General features: G+C 52.3%; 1 protein-coding gene across 1 annotated transcript in view; it reads left to right on the top strand.

Moving 5' to 3' along the window:
* The window catches only part of RBM19 (RNA binding motif protein 19), a 122,914-nt gene that overhangs the window by 68,388 nt on the left and 31,888 nt on the right, over positions 1-22,638 (top strand). The window lies entirely within an intron of this gene.

Here is a 22,638-nt window from a genome sequence, read left to right as displayed (position 1 = left end):
AAGCACACTTCTGCCTTAAATTGAGGACCCGTGGGGGTCGTCTCAAATGCATAGCGACTACAAGATAATGTAATCTTTGTGTGCCAGACAAGGGAGACCGAGTGTCATTCTTATTTCCTACCCAAAGAATTCCCAAGTCAACTCAGACTTCACGATGGGGTCTCTCACTCTGGGGTTGCTGAACCCTGCAATCAAGCATGGGGCTCAAATGACATTGGCATTCCAGATGTACACTTGCTGCGTTCCTACTGGTTTTCCTTGCCCTTTGGTGCCAGGGAGCCAAAAAAAGCCACATTCTCAGGCTGTATCTCTTTATCTACAACCTTGGTGTTCAGTCAGGGGCACTTATGCCCATCAGGGGACATTTGGTGATGTCCAGAGTCATTTTTGGTTGTCATGACATGGAGGGTGCTGCTGGCACCTAGCGGATAGGGGTAGGGCTGCTGATGGGCATCCTACACGGTACAGAACAGCCCCTACCACGGGGAATCACACTCTCTGACCCCCCTCCCCCGCCCCCCCAGATGTCAGCGATGCTGAGGCTGGAAATCCCTGGACTGTAGGTAGAGGGACCTGTTTGCAGAGAAACAGCAGAGGAGTTGGGAGTATCCAGTATTTCTAAATAGGGGTGCTCTGGCGTGGGGTGGGGGTGCTGTTCCGTGCCTGTGGCCATTTCACATGTGTGGCTGCCGCCTAGTAAACACTAATTGGGCTCCCCATCATTGTGACAACCAGAAGCAGCTCCTATGGATTCCTAAAGGCCCTTTGGGCACCAGTGCCCCTAAAGAACCACACGGCCTTTAATTTTGCCATGTGCTCGGTGCCAAGCTAAGATCTCATGCATCCCTTCGTTTGTCTTCCTCACCATCCCAGGAGATGTGTGTTTACCACCAGGTCAGACATAGGGAAGGCAGATGATGCCGAGAGAGCTGCCATCCCTTGCTGGCAGCCAAGATGCAGGGGGAGATGGGATAGAAGCCCAGACCTGTCAGAGGTCAAAGTCTTAACCACTCTGCTCATCCCTGAGCATCTCAAAGTCTCAGTTGGCTCATCTGCCAAATGGGGGGGAAAATGATACCCATCCTTGCACCCTCATCTCATGTTTTTCTTGGGAATCTTAAGAGAGAATGCACATAAAGTAGCTTTGAAAAAATACAGAGCACAACTGTGAGGAGATTGCAGTAATTATTGTCGCTGCCGGGAACCTAAAACCACATGGACGGTAAACAGCGTTCCTCGTGAACCAGCGCTATCTGCTGAGTCAGTGGCCGCTGGAATTTGCACGTAGAAGAAGAGGTTTAAAGCCAGATAAGGTTTGGGCTGAAATGTATAGAGTAGTCCCAAAGCAATGTCAAAAACCCTTTGAGTGATGTGAGGTTGGCTACTTCGGGATTGTTAGGTGTTATGTCATTAAACAGGTTATATAATGGCATTCCAAAGGGTATGTCTTTAAAGCATTGGGTTTTGCAAAAAGCAGCACGAGCAAAGGCCCCTGACTCGGAGTCTCACTAGAGCAACATTCTGTGCCCATGTCTCCTCGGTGAATGGATGATGAGAGTGTGGGCAGCAAGTCAAGGGAACCAACCACAGGTCATACCCAGTTCACCTTGCGGGGGGGCTTTCAGAAAGTAAGGGAGACTGGACCAAACCCTCGCCAATGAAATCAGAACTTCTGGGTGCTTGTGCTTAAAGCCCCTCCCACCCCTCAGTGGTCTAGATCTGCAGCCAGGGGAGAGAATGGCTCACCTAGATTACGAGCTAGCGACCTTTTTCATAAAGGGCCAGTTAGGAGATATTTTCAGCTTTGTGGTTAGATAGATGGTCTCTGTCATTCCATCTACCCTGCCCTTGTTGGAAAACAGCTATAGACAGTAAGTAAACAAGGGGACAGGGCTGGTCTAATAAATCTTCATTATGGATGTTGAAGTTGGAATTACACATCATTTTCTTATACCATGAAATATCATTCTCTTGGCTTTTTTTTCCTTTCTAACCATTTAAAAAATTAGAAAAAAAAAAAAAAACGTTTTAGTGCACAGGCAGTACAAAAAAACTGGTTATAGGCCAGGTTTGGCTATAGCTTGCCCACACCCCAGGTCTAGAGGAACACTGAACTCTCTTCCAATGCAGGCTTTCTAGAAGTCTCAAAGGAAATAGGCTTTCCTCCAAATCATATGGGTTCTTCTGGCGAGACACCTCTGTCCTTGGGCATGATGGCAGGTCTCCCTGCCTCTGTTGATAATATCCTCCCCAGCCACACTGGCCCCCTGGTCTGCTCAGCACCTTTGACTTTGCTCTTCCCTCTGCTTGGACTCCTCTAACATATACCCTGACCCTTCATGGTATTCACCATCCACCCAGATGTCACCTCCCCTGAGATGCCTTCCACCTTATGTATGCTTCGAAAGTTGAATGGTCAGGCTCACTATGGCCTTGAACAGTGCAGACAGAGCATGTGGTCAGTTCTCAAGAAGCTCACGACCTTTGCCAGAGCCCTGCTGACCTGTCCTCAGACTGTACCATTTGCATGGGCCCCCCAAGAAAGTCCCATCATCCCTGTTTTACAAATAAGGACGTGGACTTGGCACTGACACATCACTTGCCTAAGGTCAGGCAGCCCCCAAATGGTCACATGAACCCTTAGAATTGTTGACTCCTCCATCCCAGAGTTTCCTCTGGCAAAACCAGGCAGGAAGCTTGGTCTTCCTTCTCTGGGCCAGGCCGTGTCCCTCTGGCTTGGGCTGGCTGTATGGGCTGGTCGGTCACTCTGGCCTGTTGGCTTGAGATGTTCCACTGAAACTTTCTGCGGCGGAGCAGATGGGCTATGTGGGAGGCGCTGTTTCTTTCCCAGCATGCGGTAAGCTCCTTCTTCTTTTTCATCACTTCTGACGGCTCAGCTGGTTAATCTCAGCAGACACCCCAGCCCGAGTCTGGCTCACCATCAAAGGGGGCTCTCTCTGCCCTGGACAGTGACCCCTCTCCTGCTGTCCTGCCAGGACCAGCCTCCCTCAGCGTAGGCCTGTACTGTCCAGAACGCCACCTGCAGGGTCTCACCACCTCGCCATTCTTACGGTCATTTTGGCAGTCACGGGCCCCTTCTTAAAAACTCCAGGGAAGAATGTTTTTAGGGAAGATGGCCTGCCTTTTGCCCTTCCTATTCCTCAAAAGCACATGTCTCTGTCTCTCTCTTCTTTTGATTTTTTCAAAAAGATATTTAGGCTCGCCGTTTCTTTCAAAGGCATCCCAAGGACTTCACATTACCATCTGACTCCCTGTCCCGGGAGGAAGAGAGTGGCTTTTTAATTGCTGCATAATCACCCAGGGGCAGAGGCCTAGGAGAAGAGCTGAGTCCCTGAACCCATGTTTCTGGAGTCTTTGTGGCAGCTCCTGAATCTCTCCAGTGGGGGAGCTGGGGCTGTCTGCAGGGACCTGTCCAGGAGCCACACGTGCCTTTGCTTAGATTGTGGGTGGCGTGGAACCTGATGGAAATCCTGGGAGTAAATGGCCCCCAAACCAGCCTAGTCTTGGTACAGCTCCCCTTGACATGAGAACCATCCCAGCCCCCTCTCCTTCTGCTGCCCAGAGCTATTACTTGAAACTCACCTGGCTCCAGTGCCTTCTCTCTTCCTTCTAGCACCAACCAAGTTTTGTCTGGCAACTCTTTTTAGCATGACCTTAGAGCTCCTTTAAAAATAAAATGTGCCAGTTCTTACATCTGAGAAGGAGTGTTGCCAGAATGCAGAATTAGGGCAAATCGGGATGATGCTTTGCAGTCTGTGGACTCTTTCTGGGAGCCCCCGTGGAGGGGGCCAGGCCATACCTGGTGTCAGTGACTCGCTTAACATAGCAGAGTCCCAAGGTCCAGGTCTCTGATGGCTCCAAATACCTGGTTAAAACAAAGGGCACCATCCCGTGCTACAGGCAGCTGTTAATCTGTCCATTCCAGGAGGAATGTGGTTTTCTGTCCTTTCACCTTGAGCAGGAAACCTCAGCACCCGGTCTTCTGTACCACTGCCATTCACTGTCTCGTCCACACAGCGTCCGCAGACAGGTCCATGCCATGCTGCCGGGAGAACAGAGGCCCTCAGGACTCTGCCCCACCTGCAGGGACCTGGGCAGGACTCAGCTGGGGTGGGGGTGGGGGTTCCAGTGCTGGTCAGGTGCACAGTCAGCAGCGTGCAAGTGTGCTTACACCCTGGGGGCAGACACCTGTGTGCACCCCTGTGCATGCAGGTTTTGCTCCCAGCCAGCAGAGCCAGCTTTCTAAGGAGTAGCACAAGGCAGTAACAAGTGGCTTGTAGGAGGAGGGTTTTCTCTAGCCTGTAGAAGCAAATCTCGTCCCTGGGTCAGGGAGAAGAGAGGTCATGGGCCAGAGCAGTGATTTCACTTTTCCACACCCTGTCCTGCTCCCAGCTCCCTTTTCCTCCATGCCAGGAACCCCTGAAGGAGGGAGGAAGCCAGTCAGAGGCTTGGACGAGCGGTTGCTTTAAAGAAATACGCTCTAGGCTCTGGATATAAAAGGAACATAAGCAATGGCCAGAGGAAGACACAGTTTGGAATAGATGTCCCTACGGCTTTTCTAATGCACTTGTTTGTTTCCCCTCCGATGAAGGTAGATAGGTAAGGCATTCCTACCTGCGTCCTTGTAGAAAATGTTCTCACTCTTCCATTTCTCCAGCCGGGGGCCTTCTCTGGCTACGGGAACTTAGATTATTTTTTGGAGGTGGGGACATCGAGCCACACGACACTGTCCTCCTTCCTTCCTTCCCATGACAGAGCGTTAAATTGTCCAGGGGAGCCGGAGCTGTGAGGCTAAATTACCTCAACGACTGTATCATGGCAACTGTACCTGTCTCGTGTTCTAGCACTTTCTTCCGCAGCTGCAGCCTCTGAGAAACTTGGTCGAGAAAAGTCATTATCAAGGCCAGGCCAAGAATCCAAGATAATAAGTGTCCCAGAGCCCGCCTGTCTCTGCAGACTCAGGGCAGCCCTCCAGTTGGGGCAAGCCTTGCATGTAATGAAGCCGATTAGGGATGTAGGGGGTTTAGTTTGTGACATAGGTGCTTATGTTGACACGCAAAGAGGGCTCCCCTCTTCCTGTGGTCCTGATTTTTACCCTCAAGACCAATGAGAGCCCTGCCCTAGTGGAGCTGATGTACACATGGGGAGATGGCCCATGAACAGGTGACGTCAGAGAGTGACACGTGCAGTGCCGACTTGGTATGGGGTGATGGGGTCTGTGGTCCCTGACAGTTTGGTACAAGCAGTCAGGGAAAGCTTCCTGGAAGTGGTGACTCTGATCTGAGACTGAGATGTCAAGCAGACCTTTGCAGGGACTACAGCAGGCAGAGCTCGAGGCCCTCCAGCTGCCCAGGCCCTGTGGCGGTGTGGCTCTAAACCAGAGTCTAACCAGGCCCAGCAGCGACATCATCCCACTCACCCAAAGAATTTGAAGCCGCTTGACAGAGGATGCAGCCTGAGCTCCTTAGCAGCATAAGGAATAAAGGAAGCAAGTGGTTCTACTGGGCACCATGCATACATAGTATAAATATATTATTGTGTTTATGCATATATAGGCGTGTTTTTTAGAAAACACGCACATAGTATAAAAGCTACAGTAAGGTATAGAATAAACGGGGAAGGGAGAGCAAGATGAGGAAGGGGCTCTGCTGCTACAAGCACCAACACCTTACCCCACAGATGGACGGAACCCCTTCCAGAGCTCCCATGAGCTCCCATGGCAGTGTTCTGGCTGGAGATGGCCTCAGGGCCACGGCCGCCCTGCCGCCTGGATTGAGTAAGCAGGGGCAGAATGGGTGACTGCAGGAGGGAGGGCGCTGGCTGGGAGATGGAAGCCCTGCGGGCACCAGAACCGGCCAGCCCGCCCAGCCCGGCCCAGCAGCAGCCAGCCAGGGGAGGGGCCGGGGGAGGGGCATGGGACGCGAGGTCCAGCTCTTTGGGCCCCTTACAGGCAGCCGCTGCAACCAAGGTCCCATGTCTCACTCCAGAAATAACACTGTGCACATACACCTACATACAAGTCCCCTTCACCATCACCCTTTTTTTTTTTTTTTTTAACTCTTTGGCTCCTGGCTCTTTTTTCTTTCTTTCCACTTAATCACATTTCTTGGTGAGGATTTACTTTGGGGAGTGCTCTCCTAACATTGCTACCTGGATAGGCGACCTCAGCTGTCTTCCCGTTTCTGAGGTCTCCATGCTGTGGGGTGAGGATGTGTGTGGTGGGCAGCGGGGGAGGGGGCAGCACCCATGCCTTCCAGGCACCATGTCTTGTCATGACCACGGTGGGTGATCACGCAGGTTCCCCCTCTCCTGGCCCTATAGAGAAGAGCTGGGTGGGGGCACTACTGTAGGGATGCCAGGTTCAGTCGTCTGTGATGGCTGGCTCCCCAGAAGCAGTTCCTCACCAGCGCCCCTCAGGTGAATGATGCACGGGAAGGGTGAGGCAGGGAGGCCTCGTGGAGGTTTGTGCAGACCTCCATAAAGACCAGTTGACTTGTCTACTAAGTGCCTCTTGATCTAATATGTACCTGATTAAGGAAAACAACTCAGGAGTGAGGAGGTAAAGACCTTGGTTTTCAGGGGGAAAGGACTAGGGTGCAGCAGTGCAGGGAGGAGGTCCAGAGCTGGAGCACTGGTGGTGTGGAGTGAGGTTGGGGACTGGGGACGGGATTGGGCTACATCTGGGGTTGTCAGACTTCTGTGAAGGGTCTGTGGTAGTCAGTTTCATGTGTCAACTTGACAGGGCCACCAGGTGCCCAGAGAGCTGGAGAAGCATTATTTCTGGTGTGTCTGTGAGGGTGTTCTGAAGGATGTTAGCATTTGAATCAGTGAACTGAGTGAAGCAGATGGCCCTCCTCGGTGTAGGTGGGTACCATTCAATCTGCAGAGGGCCACAATAGAACAAAAAGATGAAGGACAGGTGGATCTGCTCTCCTCTTAAGCTGGGACATCCATCTTCTGCCCCTAGACATCGGAGCTCCTGGATCTTAGGCCTTCAGACCAGGACATTACCATAGGCCCCCCAGGTTCTCTGGCCTTTGGCCTGGGACTTGCACCATTGGGTCCCCTTAGTCTTAGGCCCATGGATCTGGACTATACCACCAGCCTGGTTAGCCCTCCAGCTTGCAGACAGCAGAGCATGGAGCTCCTCGGCCCCCACAATCCTGTGAGCTAGTCCCATGTAGGAAATGTCTTTCTATATCCTGTGTATATCCTACCACTTCTGTTTCTTTGGAGACTAATGCAAAGTCAGAGAGTCCATATACAGCTTTGTGGGCTGTATGGTCTCTGCTGCAGACACAACTGTGCCGCTGTAGCTCCAAAGCAGTCATAGACAAGCAATGGGCATAGCTGTGTTCTAGTAAAACCTTATATACCCAAGCAGGTAGAAGGCCATATTCGGCCCACAGGTCATGGTTTGCCAACCCCTAGTCACTTTCTCCTCATTATCATTTGAAATGGGAAGAGCCATCTTCATGTGAAAGGACTTGAGAGAGCGGACGGGCACATGGGGGGGTGCCACACAACTGCACAGAGAAGCAAACCAAACATGGATTCTGAAGACCCATATCCTTGAGCTCCCATCCCGGGAGCTGCTGTTCTTAAGCTGATGTGCTTTACATTTCAGCTACTTTCCTTGCAGCAGGCCCACAGCCAGCTCGGTCCCTCCCCAGACACTTCTGTTTTGTACACGTATTAGGATAGACCCGGTGAGCTGCAGTAACAACCAAGCCCCCAAACCTCAGTAGCTTAACTCAATCACAGGGGGTGCGCATACCTGGTGGGGGTCAGTGGGAGGCTCTACTCTACATACTTTCCGCAGGTCCCAGGTGAAGGGAGGCCAACCTCCTCAGTACTTGGCTTTGGGCTTCTCCTTGGCAGAGGAAGAACGAGCTGGACTGCCACGCTCAGGCTTCTGTTCTGACCTCATGACCATGGCTCCATCCCTCCAGGGCCTGGGAGGTGTGGGGAGCCATCGGTGCTAGGAGAGCAGGTGGTGGCTCTGCCACGATAACTGACCCCATCCCCAGCACACCTTCAGTAAATGTTCCTAGAACCCACCAATGGTCATTGGTGTAGCAGAGAGAGGCTTTCTCCCCGCCAAGGGGAACCATGTTTCAACTGAAATCATCCCCCAGAATCCCAAGTCTGTAAACTACACCCAAGGGCACTTCTCTGTTTCCAGTTGGGGAGGATGAGACAGAGCATCCCTGTGGGCTTCCAGTCCCATCTCTGTGGCTTGACTTTTTGAAGGTAGGCGGGGCAGGTGCCTTCCCCTTTCCCTGTCTGTAAGATGGGATTCTGGTCTTGGCCCAGAACCCCCTGCCACTGGCTCAGAGGGCAGGAGAGATCCCAGTTATCCTTACCTTCTACACATGATCTCCCCCATTCATTCTGTCATTCACTCCTTCATTTGTTCATTTTGCTTCTTGGCGAGTGCTCATTATGGGCCCCGCCCCACGTGAACTGCCTCAGACATATCTCACTCAGTCCTTACCACCACTCCGTTGAGTAGTGGACCATTATCCCCATTTTACAGGCGAGCAAGCCAAGGCAGAGAGTTGAGGAGCCAGCTTGACCCCCAGCCTGTCCTCGTCAGCCCAATACCCCATCTATGCTTCCAGACTTCTGATATCTCCCATCTCGAGTGGGGGCCAACCTGGAACACAGGGCACAAACTCATCCTGGGTGTTGGAGGTGCAGCTCCCTGCCAAGGGTAGGACACACCACATCTGATGCAGACAGAATTTCTATCTTACTGAGGATCTGAATGCAGCCAGAGGAACCAAGTCCAGTTTTAATTACCTCCCACTCTGCCCCACAAAAGCCTAAAACCACTGTCTTCACAGTGCTTTCCCAGCCCATGCCCACCCAGGACCCAGGTCACTGCGGACCTGCTGCCTCAGAAAAAGCTGTGGCCACACTTGTTCGTCATCCAAATGGACTGAGGAGGGAAGGCAAGGAAGGGGAGGTACAGCCCAGATTTGCACAGCTCTTCTCCTGAGTACAGCAAGGGAACAGGGATAAAGTGTGTGGAGGGATTTGTGTGTTGCTAAAGACAAGATCATTCACCTCTCCCTCCTTGCAGCTTTGCAAATGATGCTCCTTAACTGGCTCCTGAGACCAGCATTGGTTGCTGCAGACAGGGCCTTCTTCCCTCTGGCTGCTGGTTTTTCTCCTTTCCCTGTATCTCTGCCTAGAAATTCTTGGTCGTCCTACACCTCAGAACTTATCTGGCCCTAACAGGGCATCTTATCAGGGAAGAGTCTCCCCACCCCACACCCTCGGATGCTCTGCAGCAGGACCCACATTCACACACCTGGTTCACCGCTTCTCCTTTGCCTGCAGCCTCCAGAACGTGACAGCTCAAGGTCCAAGTTAGACCCCTGTGGCTCTCGGCTTCTGGTGACCCCCCGATTCTCAACCTCCCCTTCCCCTTCTGTGATTGAGTTGAATTCTGCATTGGTTGGTTTGCCCCAAACAAATGGGCCCCTCTCACAAATCCATTTCCTCCTCTCCCTGCCTCTCAGAACTCACCAACCACCCCAAGCCGGAGTTGTTTTATTGTTGTTTTCTTTCCCAGACTTTTAAAAATAATATTTGTCCCAGCCAGGGTGAATGCCTCTCCTCCCCCTCTGCGCTGGCAGGCTCAGTGGCATGAATCACTGTCCTCACTTCCTGTCTCGTGCCGTGCCCCCGGGACGGCCTCCGGCACCTTCCATCGATTGGCCCACACTGTGGATTTGCCTCTCTCGCCTTCTTGCAGAGCTGTCTTGCTGTCATCCCCTGTGGCTGTGGGCCTGGCTTTCTCAAAAGATCACATGTGGAGGTGACTCAGTTATCTGAGCCACACCTCAGTCTGAACTGCAGTAGACCAGGAAAGTGGTCACCTCCCAGTGTCAACTTGTCCACCTGGGGCTTCCTGGGGAGATAGCTTCTTCCTAGCTCAGACAGATGCCTGGAACTCTCAGGGAGGCAGTAGAGGGCATCCACAGTGGGTTTTCCTAAGGCACTGGGGGTCTGGACTGTTCCCCCTGATGGCAGGTGTTAGAAGTTTCCAGAATGCCGAGCTCTTTAGAAACTACCCTCTGTATCTTTCATCATCTCCTTGGCTGCTTTTCTGCTTCCTCCATCATTTTTCTGATGGCTTCCCAGTGCTTGGCAGGCTCCAGCTAGAACTGGAGGAGTTAGTTTAAGGGCAGAAGTGGGCATAGTGGAAAGCCCCACAGGCCTGGACCGGAGCTCTCAGACAGACTTCCCCTTAGTGTCTCACAGGTGCTCTGGGAATGCTGCCCCTCTTTAGGATTGCTCTGGGCCATCCAACATGGCACCAGCACATGGTATGTATCAGCCAATGCTGGTCCGCTCCCCACTCTCTGGCTTTTGTGCCTGGTGTCGAAAATCTAGGGGACCAGAAATAGAAAGGCGAGGAATAGAAGCGTCCATTCACAACTCAATCAGCAGCCACCGGATGGTCTACACTGAGCACCTACTGCATTCCAGGCACAGTTGGCCCTTCCTAGGTGCTAGGCACTTACTAGTCCAGCAGGGGAGATAGACATTTGTCCTCACCAACAGGCCAAAAGTCAAATGACATTGAGGAAGAGGAATGGGGCAAGTGACCACAGATGGAGGGCCTGTGAGGCAGGTGGGCTTGGAGGGAAGGTCTTTGAGGTGGCATCGTCCACCCTGGTATTCTTTCCCTCATGCCATTTAGTAGGGCAGCAGCTGGCTTTGTGAGTCTGTCTACTTGCTTCTATGCTGAGCAGGTCTCTGGGCAGGGGAGATGCGTGACTCTCCACGCTGTGGGGCTGGACACTCACCACTAGGCACAAACCACCAACAATGAGGATTCCCCAGTAAGTGACTTTGCCACCTTCTACCTTTGAGCATCAGTCCTCTGAAAATGTTGATCACTCAGCGGAAGTCATTCTAAAATACACAGTGCCTTTTCCTGTTTGTTCGAAGGATGCTGCACCCAGGCTGCCCACTGGTGCCAATCAGAGCTGTCCAGGCATGGTTGCTGTTTGCCCCGCACCTGACATTCCCAGACTACTGCGTTGTGTCAGTTAAATATCATGTTTTGGGGGTGGGGGGGGCTAGTTTGGGGGTTGGCAAATAAGGCTCACGTGGTTCCAGCCCCCCCTTTTTTCTATAAATAAAGTTTCGTTGGCATACAGCTGCCCCCATTCATTTCCATATAGCCTATGGCTGCTTTCACACTACAGAGTTGAGCAGATACAAAACCAAATGTATTTACTGTGTGACTCTTTATAGAGAAACTGAGCATGCCCTGGTCTGATCCATGGCGTCCATCATCACTTCTTGAGGCCTGATAGGCACCTGCCACTATTAACCCCAGTGCCCTCCGCCAGCTGTTCTGAGATGAGAAATTAGGTAAACAAGTTTGTGAAGTAAAAGTAAATAGACTTTCAGTGGGCCAGGGGCAAGGTCAAGGGCTTTCCCATCAGTGACAGGCAGAAGCTTAGTGTCTGGGGGTTGTGGCCTCGTTGTTGGGGTGGGTGGGGGTGGGGCGGGGGGCCCTTATCTAGCTTCTGGGTTCTCTGGATTCTAGATGAGTGACCAAGAACATTTGTGCAGGCTGCAGTTGCTGTGTGGCATTAACAGCACGCAGCCCCCTGGCTCTCCCAGTCTCTGTCCTGGGCCTCTAAGTAGTGGCATCGGCTCTCATCCCACTTGTGTTCCCAAGAGGGCTTGGGTTCACTGAACCCCTACAGAAGCTCCTCCCACCGTCCCACCCCTTTTTAGAGATGCTGTCTGGGACACCATGTAGACTTGTGTGGCTACCTTGTGCTCCTCCAGAGAGGTCGGAAGAGACGGGGCCTGGAGGCCATGTGTGGTGTACTTCAATAGCTGCAGGATGTTAAGTCGTCAGGCTTCCATCTCCCCAGATGCCTGCCTCTTGATCAGTAAATAGAGGGTGGTGCTGGTTACTGGGGGCTGCTGTTTGGCACTCTTAACAGGGGGATTGTCCCAGGCAGTTTCCTAGCTCCCTAGTGACTGTAACTCTCTCCTGACCCACATGTGCCCTCTGAGGACCCTCCACAGCCTGGGCACAATTTCTCCTTACTTTTGTAGGATCCTCTCTTCTTTCCCTGCACATCCTCCCCCTGCACCTGCCATGCACGCTCCCCATTTAGGAGGACCTAGAGCCTGCCCTTACCTGGGGGGATTAAAACAGTCCAAGGCTCGTTTGGGAGAACCGTGTCCAAGCCAATGGGAACAAGCTGGAGAGAATGGGGATTGGGGACATGAGGCTGTCCTCCTGAAGGTTCTGAGCACTGAAATGGATCCGAAAGAAATCTGATTGCCAGGGCCCTTTCTGAGTGTGGGGGAGACATGGCAGGGACAGGCGTGGGTATCGAGTGTGGGGAGTAGGTGCTAAGAAGTTGGCTACCCTTAATTCAGCCTTCTCAGGAGGCCTGCCATGACTTGGCAGCAGGTGGCATGAGGAGGTGTGGGCCAGTGCTATGGGGAGCCCCCTGCTCAGCCCCCCAGGCCCACCCTGACACAGGGGGTCCTAATGCCTGCTCTGTTTTGCATGGGAGGTCACCCTAGTTCTCCTGCCTCACTCAGATCCCAGGGACAGACACTTACTTAATCCAGTGTGAGAGGCTTCTGAGTTTGGTGGTGGCTTGGGGCCCTTAGTGGTCCTTGCCAAGCAGATTTTGGGCAGAGCAAAAGGTGTGGAGGGGTCTGCAGATTTCCCCATGGCAGGTGACTTCCAGGTGTGCTCCACCTACTTTGATATTTTCTGAGGTTACCGTGGAGATAGCAGACGTGGTGGAGATAATAGCGAGCAAGCTACTTGGCAGATCCATTCTTTAACCAGATTTAAGCCAACAAGAAAAAGGCTGGGCTTTCTTTTTTTTCCTTTTTAATTTTTTTCCTTCCACCTCTCCCACATTTCCTGTACTGAGGATAATGACACCAAAGGGTGTTAAATTGGTTCTGAATGTCCACCTCTGGCTGGCCACATTCTTGTAACGATTTCATTAGCCTGAATTATCCACTTTATTTTCTTGTAATGGGATTAGCTGTACTTGAGGCAGCTGAAGACCAGAGGGGGAGAAAGTAGGGGAGAGCGTCTGCTGTGGATTTCATTAACTCACCCCAGCAGAGGCGTGGAACTGACCAGAATGTGCGCCCCAGGCCAGGGGTTGCGTCTTGATCCTCTCCTTCCGAAAGGAAGAAGGAACACAAGCTGTTCCAATGGGCTAGCTCGGCCCGAGGGGAAACAGGGGTGCCGGGGTCTGGCTGAGGGATGCCTCCCTGGGGACAGTTTCTTCCAATTATCTTGTAAAGCTGATAGGTCATGTGGGTAAGACAGAGAACTGCTGCTTTTTTCAGGGCACTAAGAATCACAAGATCACATCTGGCTCTCTGAGCTCTTTGCTGAAAACCCTGGGGTCCCCCAGGAGGGGCCTGAACTGGCTCAGCCTGCCTCTTCTCCACTTCGACCTGAAACACCATAAGGGCCTGGAAGCCATCCCTTGCCTGGCACCAGTGCTGATCCCTTTAATGGTTGAGAACATCATCGTCAAGAGCTTCCTTTTCTTCATTCCCATTCTGTGTAGGGAACCCTGGATCCCGCAGCCTCATAGGGTGAGATGATCATTTTTCAGGTGACGAGAGCTTGAGTCTCAGGTGATGTCATGTGTAGGGCTAGGCTCTGAACCGCCATCTGACTCCACACTTCTGTTCTTTCAGTGATGCTGGGCTGTCAAAACCACCCCCCCCCCCCCCGCCGCAGCAGCTCCCCACTTTCAGACCTTTAGAGTATGTGTGCTTGCCTCAGTGTGTGTGCTTGGGTCTTCCATGATGGCCACCTGCCTTTTCATCTCCCAAATTTTATTCCCCAACTGTGTCCCGAGAGATGCTAATAGATTTTCTTGTTTGGGGGTAGGAGGGGTTTGGTGGCCAGATAAGTTTGAGAAATACCTCACTCTTCCATATCCACCTTCCATGTACCTAATACCTTAAAGACACTGACAAGATCTGCAGGAGAGAAGCTTGCTGAACTCTTTTTACCAGATAGCTCTCAAAGTTATTTAATTCCAGAAGTCTTTTTACACAAAACACCTATTACCATCTTTCAGGACAAGTTTGAAAAGTACTGTCTTTAAAAAGTTACCTTTGATCTTAAAACGTTTTATGACATCTTCTGCCTAAGGACTATACTCAGTTTCAGCAGACAGTATTCAGCCTTCAGTGGCTTCTTAAATCCTTCAGCCATGCACAGATGGCCCCCCTCTAGTGCGAGACAACAGTTAAGAGCACAGGCTTTACAATTTCCTTAGGCCTAGGGTTGAGTCCTGGCTCTACCATTCAACATAGCCTCGTGAGTTTTCCCTTAAATCCTCTAAGCAGCTGGGCCTTAATTTCTCCATATGTGAAATAGGTATATAACCCCAGTTTCACAGAACCACTAAAGATGGCATAAAGTTACACATGGAATGTACTTATATACAGTCCTGGCCCACTGTGTGCCTTCAAAAACATGCCGATGACAGTCTGTTGGAGGAGCAGGAGAAAAACATTAGAATTTCCATTTCTATTTTATCTTATCCTTTCAAATTTTCTAATTTTTAAATATTTAAAGATGTATGTATGCAGTGAAAGAGCAGTGCGTACATACCTTTACAAATGAAAAGCATTCATATATATTGGAGATGAATGCTCAGAACCATTTTACTGAAAATGTGCATCAAGCCCAGGATTTAAAAAAAAAAAATTGAAAACCACCAGCATATAATCTTTGAGAAACAGGCTGTGCCCTGCAGAAGGCCAGAGCATGTCTGGCCCAGTTCTTTCCCAGCACAGAGCTCAATTTCTGCTCTGTACAGGATGCAGGAAATAGTTACCAAGTGAACGAAGGATCCGTTAAAATCCCTACCATGCCTCACATCTAGCTCTGGGTCCCGGAGGATGATGAGCAGTGATTCTCGTGGTGCATGTGTAGCCACAAGTGGTCCACACCTGGAGTAGATCGAGTAGATGCTATAGAGCAAAACACACTGGCAAGGCCCTCTCTGTCTCACGAAGCTTAGAATCCCATAGAGGCCACATCATGGGAACACAAACCAGCAAGGGGGCTGCTGGACTGCAGGGGGCCAGGTGAGACTCAAGCCTGGGTGAGAAGGAGGTAAGGAAACTTCATCATGTTGGGAGTAGACCAGCCCTTCTGATCTCTTGGAACCAAATCAGAGGGGGAACCCAGATGTGGAGGTGATGCACAGGCAGCCCACAGGCTGAATCTGGTATTTGGTGACAGAGTGTCTAAAATGTTTTGACTTTGTGACCGGTATTTAGAAATGTCATTTCTCAAAAGAACCTGGTGTGTAGGCCTGTTTAGAAGAAAGAGAAGATCTGCCAGACCTGGGCCCATGGCCCAGCTGGCCATGCAGCCTGGGGCTGAGTAGCCCCTGCCCCCTCTGGTGGAATAGGGGTCCTTAGTCTAGAGCTGGTTCACACTCTCCTCGTGCCTGCCCACATGCGTGCTTGCTTGTGCTATCATCATCATCATCATCCAGCCTAGAAACAACTAGGCCAAGGTCACCCAGCTGATGATGACAGAGCCAGGCCAGAAGCTTCCATCCCTCAACGCCATGTCCCCTCCTGGCAGGAGCCTCTCGAGGAAGTGTGGGCCCCGCCTGGAATGCAGGCCCCGACTCTGATTCAGAGATACCATTTAACTGCTCATCCCCAGGAGTTCTCATCTAGAAAACGAGAGGGTCACGCTTGCCTGGAAAGGACCCCATGAAAGGCTATTGAGAAAAGCTAAATGCTGTCCTCTGCGCTTCCTTTCTCACTTTCTTGGAAACCAGGTCATTTTTCAGCCTCCAAGAGCCCAAAGTGAAAGGAAGGATTGCTCTGATGGAGACAAGGTAACCTTTCTACATCCGGCTCTCGCCAGGATGAGTGGAGAATAATTGGAAAAGTTCAGTCTAAAAGCCACCCTTTAAAAAGAGAGTGAGAGAGAACAAAAGAAAAAACCACATGCCTGGATCTGTCTCCGTTAAACATCTCCGAGAGCTAGTGCCCGACTAGGCTCTGGTCCGCGGTGTAGCCTTCCAGGAGAATGCACACTGCCTGCCGTAGGCAAACTGCGGCCAGACTCCCTGCTCACGCGCGTCTGTACCTCGGCCGAGGCTGTGTAGAGGGAACCATGTCTTCTCTTACCCCACAGGGCTCGATTCTGATCCATATTGTCTGGGTACTAGTTCCCTAGTAAAGCCAGCCCCATTCTGGCTTTCTGTAATTTATGCACTGTGATTATAGTAAAAGGTGTGCGGGTGCCCTGGAAGGAGCACTGACCCCAGGGACCACACAGTCCAGTAATAATTCACGGTAGGTGAGGATGCGTCCTCAGGACAGAATGACCAGGTGTTCTGCCCCCAGATGTGACCCTGTGACCCCAGTAGCATGCATGGTCAGGATAGGGACCTGGCACTCAGGCTGGACTCCAAAGGCTGAACGCATGGCCCACTGAAGGGTGAGAGCGTATGCTCTCCACAGGCTGGACTCTGCAGTCACAACAGGAACAAGAACCCGGCCTACTTGGAGTGTTCTTTCTGTTTCTGGAACAGGTAGGGGAAAGACAAGTGTAAACAAGCCATTTCCGACAGGGCTCAGATGTGACAGCATGGCTGGTGGGGTAGGGAATGACATTAAATGGAGTGGCCTCTTTGAAAAGATGGCATTTGAGCTGAGATCAAATGATAGGAAGGAGTCAGTTGTGGGAATATCTAGGTAAGGAGAGGTCCAGGAATGAGATGAGTAAGGTCAAAGGTCCTCAGGTAGGCAAAGGTTTGGTGGCTTCAGGAGCAGGGGGCCAGCCAGTGTTGTTGGTTTAATCTCCTGTCCCTGTTTGTGAGAGTGGAGGATTGGACAAGGCTGCCTTAACTGGAGGCTTTGGTTTGGATGCATTGCAGAAGTGGGAGGTTGGTGTTGGGGCTGGTGCCCAAGCCTCCCTGCACCACAGAAATCACATCGTAAACAGAGGGATGGGTTTGTCTCTAGGTGTCCAGTCGGCCAGTCAGTCTCTCCTTGCCTCTGCAGGGGCCCTTATCCATATGGCGCGTGTTAGGGAGGGCACAAGACAGCTCACCAGGCAAAGCAGCCACCTGCCAGCCACATTGGTTCACCTCATGGAATCACTGGTGGGTCCTTGAATCCACAGGTAGACCCTTCTTTCAGATGGTGGGCACGGGGGATCCCTGAGTGGCTCAGCGGTTGAGCGCCTGCCTTTGGCCCGCATCATGATCCTGGAGTCCCAGGATCCAGTCCCACATTGGGCTCCCTGCATGGAGCCTGCTTCTCCCTCTGCCTGTGTCTCTGCCTCTCTCTCTCTCTCTGTGTCTCTCATGAATAAATAAATAAAATCTTAAAAAAAAAAAAAAAAAAAGATGGTGGGCACGGAGAACAGAGCAGTGAGCAAAGATCAGGAGCCCTGGGCTGTGACCCTGAATCGGCTGAGATGAGAGGTTTGATTGCAAAGTCCTCCAGTGTCTGCAGGGCATGGGGGAGCGGGGGGGGGGGGGGGGGGGGGGGTCCCTTGCCTTGCCTTGCCTGGCAGCTCTTCCCAGCCAGGCGAGGGTTCCCTGAGAACAAGGGTGATGTATGACCCACTATTGACTACCTCCCAGCACCTGGCACACAGGGAACATTGGGCTGGCTGTTGCTACACAAGACAGGGCTTGTAACCCCTGAGGGATCAGAGGCACAGGGGGACAAATTGCCCACTTTGAACCCGGCTCGGCTCATTGCCACCTGTGGGACCTCGGGCAAGACACTTCACCCCTGTGGTATGTGTGTAATAACTTGCCGAGTGACCTTGGAGAAATCACATGACTTCTCTGAGACTCGCTCTCCCCATTTATAAAATGGGAATGGCAATGCCTAGCTCCTGAAGCTGGTGTGAGATCATGTACAGCAGATGCTTAACATGCTCTGAGGCCTGTAGCCTGGAAGTCCCGGGAGAATGCACGGATATGCTGTGTGTTGGAAAATTGGTGCTGGTAGTGGGGATGTATTTGAAAGGCTTTTTTTGCCAAGAGATTTAGCCCTTTCTTTCCTACATCTAGAAGGAAGAGAAAGAAGCCTGGGGTTTATTCTTATCACAAACCACCCCTTCATCTTGTCGAGACCACACTGTTGTCTGACTCTGGGTCCCTTGGGTGACAGCTGATATTTTTTTCCCCTCAGCAGTGCGTTGAGCGCAGGTGGAAGAGAAGTCATGCCAACAAACTTCCCCACGTGACTCAGCACTTCTGCTGGGGTGCTGGTTCCTCTGGCAGATCCAAATAGGGGAGTGATAAGGACTTACATCTTGGGAGCAGAGGGCCTAGGCTCTTCAGGGTGTACCTGACTCCCACTTGGTGTCAGCATACAGGTCAGAGGGTCAGGCCAGCCTCCCAGTCAGCTCATTAAGCCCCAGGACCCAGGCACCAGAGCAGCTGCACAACTGTCAAGTTCTGCATCTCTGGAGGGTTCTCTCTGCCTCCCCCTCACCTCTCTTCTCACTCCTTCCTCCCTCACTTCAAACAAGGAGAGAAGAGAGAGGATGATTCATCCCCTTTTTAGCAGCAGAGCCAAAACCCCAGCAGTTACCAGCCAGGGCTAGAGTCCGGTTGGGGGGATAGGTAGTGTGTGCGGAGGGAGGACGTCCCCACATGCACACACAGCACACGCACGTACTGCATCCACGTTCAGGCCTGTGTGCAGACATGATTTGCATGCCCAGACCTGTTTACGAGGGCTGGGCATAATTGGCTCGCCTCGCTCAACACCTCCCACCCCCTCCCCTCTCTCCCTCCCACCCCTACACACCTCGGAAGAAATTAGAAACGTGACAACAAACTCCAGTCGTGGAAAACCCACCGGCCTGCCAGCAGTCATGCGCTCTGGGTGCGGCAGAGGGGGTGGGGCTGCGGCATGGGGGAGTAATTGGTGAACCCAAGGTGAATGAAGTAATTGGAAAAGTGAGGTGTGAGTTTGTTATGAAGTGTGAGCATGGTGGGGGAGGGAAGGAGGGCCATGTTTAAAAGCCCGGTATGTCCTCTTTATTCACAGCTTCTGATACAGTAATTGCTATTTTGTGGTTTCTATTATCTACACAGTGGGGAGCGCACGCAGCTCCTTCCCGAGCGGCGGGGTCTGGGGTGGGAGGGGGCTCCTGGGTGCCTCGCGATTTCCCTCCCTCTCTGGTCCCTGGCGGCCCTGCCTGGCCTCCCCTAGGCAGCAGCCTCTGCTCCCAGGAGACCAGGGTCCATGCAGAACTTCCTTCAAAAGCCACTCTTAAAAACGGCTCCGTGGACCTTCCTGTCAGATAAGAACCTTAATAATGGCTGGTATTTATATATCGCTTATCTCCAAGGAGCTAAAGGTACTTCATCGATTTTTCCCCCCAACCTTTTTTTTTTTTTTTTTTTTTTTTGCTTTTTTAATTCGCTTTCGATATCGCTCCAAGATCATTAGTACCAGCCTTATATTATCTGGCACAGTCACACTAGCAGCCAGAGCCGGCCACCTTCCCAGCATTGTTCTTGGGCCGGAGGAGTGGCAGCCGGGGAAGAGCGCTTGCCCGGGTGCCCAGTCCCGGCCAGCGGACACGGCAAGGGGATGTGGACGGGTTTTCTGGCCACTCCAGCCTCTGGCTTTCTCACCTGGGAAAATAGAGATGCTAACACCATTGCCTCACAGTTGTTACAGCTGGAAACAGTATATTTTAAAAAGGCCTAGCACATCGCAGGCACCAGGTCATTGGTTGCTGGAGTCACGGCTACAATCACGGTGTCTTGAAGCCTCGCTGGTTCATTTCAGGGCTTCCCAGATGTTGGGAAGTTCCTTCTAAGATCCAACCCTAATCTTGCAGCTGCTTCTTAAGTCCCAGCTCTCTCTTACGCTCTTCTCAGAAGGAAGGGGGAAACATGGTCATCAGGACCATTTCCCTGGTCCCTGTGAAGAATAATGGAATTTCTGAAGCTACTAGCATCTTCAGACCCAGGATTCTGTGCTGTGCAGGTGGGGCCTGTGACCTCCCCAAGGCCCCCCCAGATGTCTGGAACAGGAGCCCCTGATCCCTGCACATGGTCCCTCATGGATCCAGGGCCTCCCTCTGCCATAGCCCCCCTCCCTTGCCAAGCTCTGAGATGCCACTTCTCCAGGCCACATAAGCACACCGCCTTCAGCCTCTCCTCATCAGCTTTTTTCTCCACCTTTTAATTATTTTCCTTGCCTTTCTCCGGACCCTTAGCTGCTTGCCATGCACAGAGCATCCGCAGCTTGCAGTGCGCTGCAGAGGGAAGAATTAACCTCAGCTATTTCTCTCCTCCTCTCTCTGTCATGCACACACTCACAGAGGCTAACTCACCAGAAATTAGACAGGGCTACGAAGAAATCTGGGCAGAGGCCATTGGGACCATCAGGGTACAGGATCGTAATCTGTGTGGGCAGAGGCAGGTGGGAGCAAAAGGAACTGGGACCCAGTCGCCATGTCTTACCCTGGGGTCTTGGGTAAGTCCCTGGATCCCTTGGAGTCCGAGCAGGCCATTCCCAGCCACCCTGCTCCAGCTTCATGCCAGATGGGGCCACACCTCAGAAAGTGACCCCCAGCCCAGAAGCGGCCAGTCCCCATCCAGATAACTAAAGGACCATGAAACACTGCAGTGGAAGGAGAGCTCTGGCTTCACATCAGAGCCACCCGGACTCATGTCCTAACCCGCCACTTGCTAGCCAGAACTGCTGCCTCCCTGGGCTCAGTCTCCCCATTCATTAAATGGGGGTGGCAAGACTACTAATGAAAATTTGTGCTGATTTGTACATACCCCATGGCCTGTTTCATGTCCTCCTCAACACAGCTCTCTGAGTGTCAGTGGTAAAGTACCAGTGGTCTCGCATGCAGTCTGGGGCTACTGTTTCCTTGTTTGTTCGTTCCAAAAATGCTGCCAGGCATCCCCTCTGGGCCGTGCACTGGGCTCCTTGCTGCGGCTCCCCTAATGAGCAAGATAGATGTGGTTTCTGCTGTTGCAGAGCTGAGCTCCAGCCTTGAGGGAAGGCAGAGAGCACACAGGTATCCATACCACAGTGCCCTGGTGGAGAAGCCCTGACTGCTGGGGGTGCCATTCAGCCCGCCCAGAGGGATGAGAAAAGGCTGCTTGGATTAAGCAGTAGTTAAACAAGGTCTGCAAGAGCCTGGAGCCTGGGGCAGGAAGGGAGAGACCAGCACAGCCACGGGATGTCTGCCCCTTGTCTGTACAGCACCGAGCATGGCCTGGGCACATGGGAGGTGCTTGCTAAGGCCTCCTCTTACCATCTGACTGCTGTCATACTCTGGTCCTCATGGCCATCAGATGCACCATCCCTGCAGTCCCCATGTCTCTCTGAAGAACTCGGAGCCAAAGGCCCATTTATCTGAATAAGCATATGAGAAAACTCCTCTATCCGCTGCCCTCACTAGCCACGGCTCAGGCTCCCATGGAGGCAGAGGCAGTGCCTGTCATGGGATGCTTCGGCCTTTAGATGGCAGAAGAAAGCAGGGTTTGCAGGCTTGAGTCCTCAGGCCCTCCCACCTCACCTTCTTGCTTATCCCCACCTGCCTAGAGTCTGGGCCCCAGCCGCGCCCCCTCACCCCCCTCGGAATGAGCCAGAGCCTCAGCCAGGCTGGGAAGACTGACAGGGCTCTGCGGCCTACCCCCTCCAGCCCCTCCCCTCCCCAGGAGGCCGGCCTTGTCGCTAGCCTGGGGGGAGCTGCTGGGGGAGCTCCAAGGAGACGTGCAGATTCATTTTGAGGATTCATAATGCTGCATTTACACACCATCCTGCCTTCAGAAATTGGGCTGGCAGATGCCTGGTCATGCTGGCAGGGCTGCAGGTTAACGCCTCGGATTTAGCTTATATCATTTCACGAGAGCTTACGGCCCTTACCGTGTTCTTACCCAATCGGTCTTTGGCCCTGAAGCATCCTAGGCCGTTGAGTGTATATGTGTGTGCCCAGGCACCCGCAAGTGTGTGTAGATTTTCAAATAAAATAACACCTCTTCAGATGCTGTGCACATTAAATATTTATCGGCAGCAATTTGTGCATATAGATTTGATAAATGGACATCAGGATAGGGTTGGGGTGGGGGAGTGAGACAGAGCCAGAGAGGCCTGATCCTTTTGTCCGGGAATTTCTGGAACATTTATCTGGAAGGAGGAGGTGGGGGTACGGCAGGGGATGGTCCAAGCTATGTTTACCTGTTTGATCCCTGTCAGGGGGAGCCAAGCCATTTCCTTCTCCAGAGCTTTGCCTGACTTTGGCTTAGCAGATATCAAAACTAAAGCCCAGAGGTAGGGGATGTGGGGTTTAGAGGGAGTAGCCGTGTGTCATTCCAACACTGAGCACCAAAGAAACATCCCGGGGCCTTGGGCCGGGAGAGGAGGCTCATCCTGCTTGCTCCACACAGGCTTGCTGTGTGCTCAGCCACGCAGGCGGATTCAGGTCAGGAGACCCTGCTGACTCCGCGTCCGGATCCCTGGCTTGCACACATGAGCAGCCCCGTGCCCTGGCCATGCGTGTACAGGGCTGCATCCCCCCTGCCAGATATTCGGCCC

The sequence above is a fragment of the Canis lupus genome, chromosome 26 (genome assembly GCF_011100685.1).
Source record: "Canis lupus familiaris isolate Mischka breed German Shepherd chromosome 26, alternate assembly UU_Cfam_GSD_1.0, whole genome shotgun sequence".
Classification (NCBI taxonomy): Eukaryota; Metazoa; Chordata; class Mammalia; order Carnivora; family Canidae; genus Canis; species Canis lupus.
The sequence above is the reverse complement of the archived record's forward strand: the minus strand, read 5'-3'. Positions and strand labels throughout refer to the sequence as shown.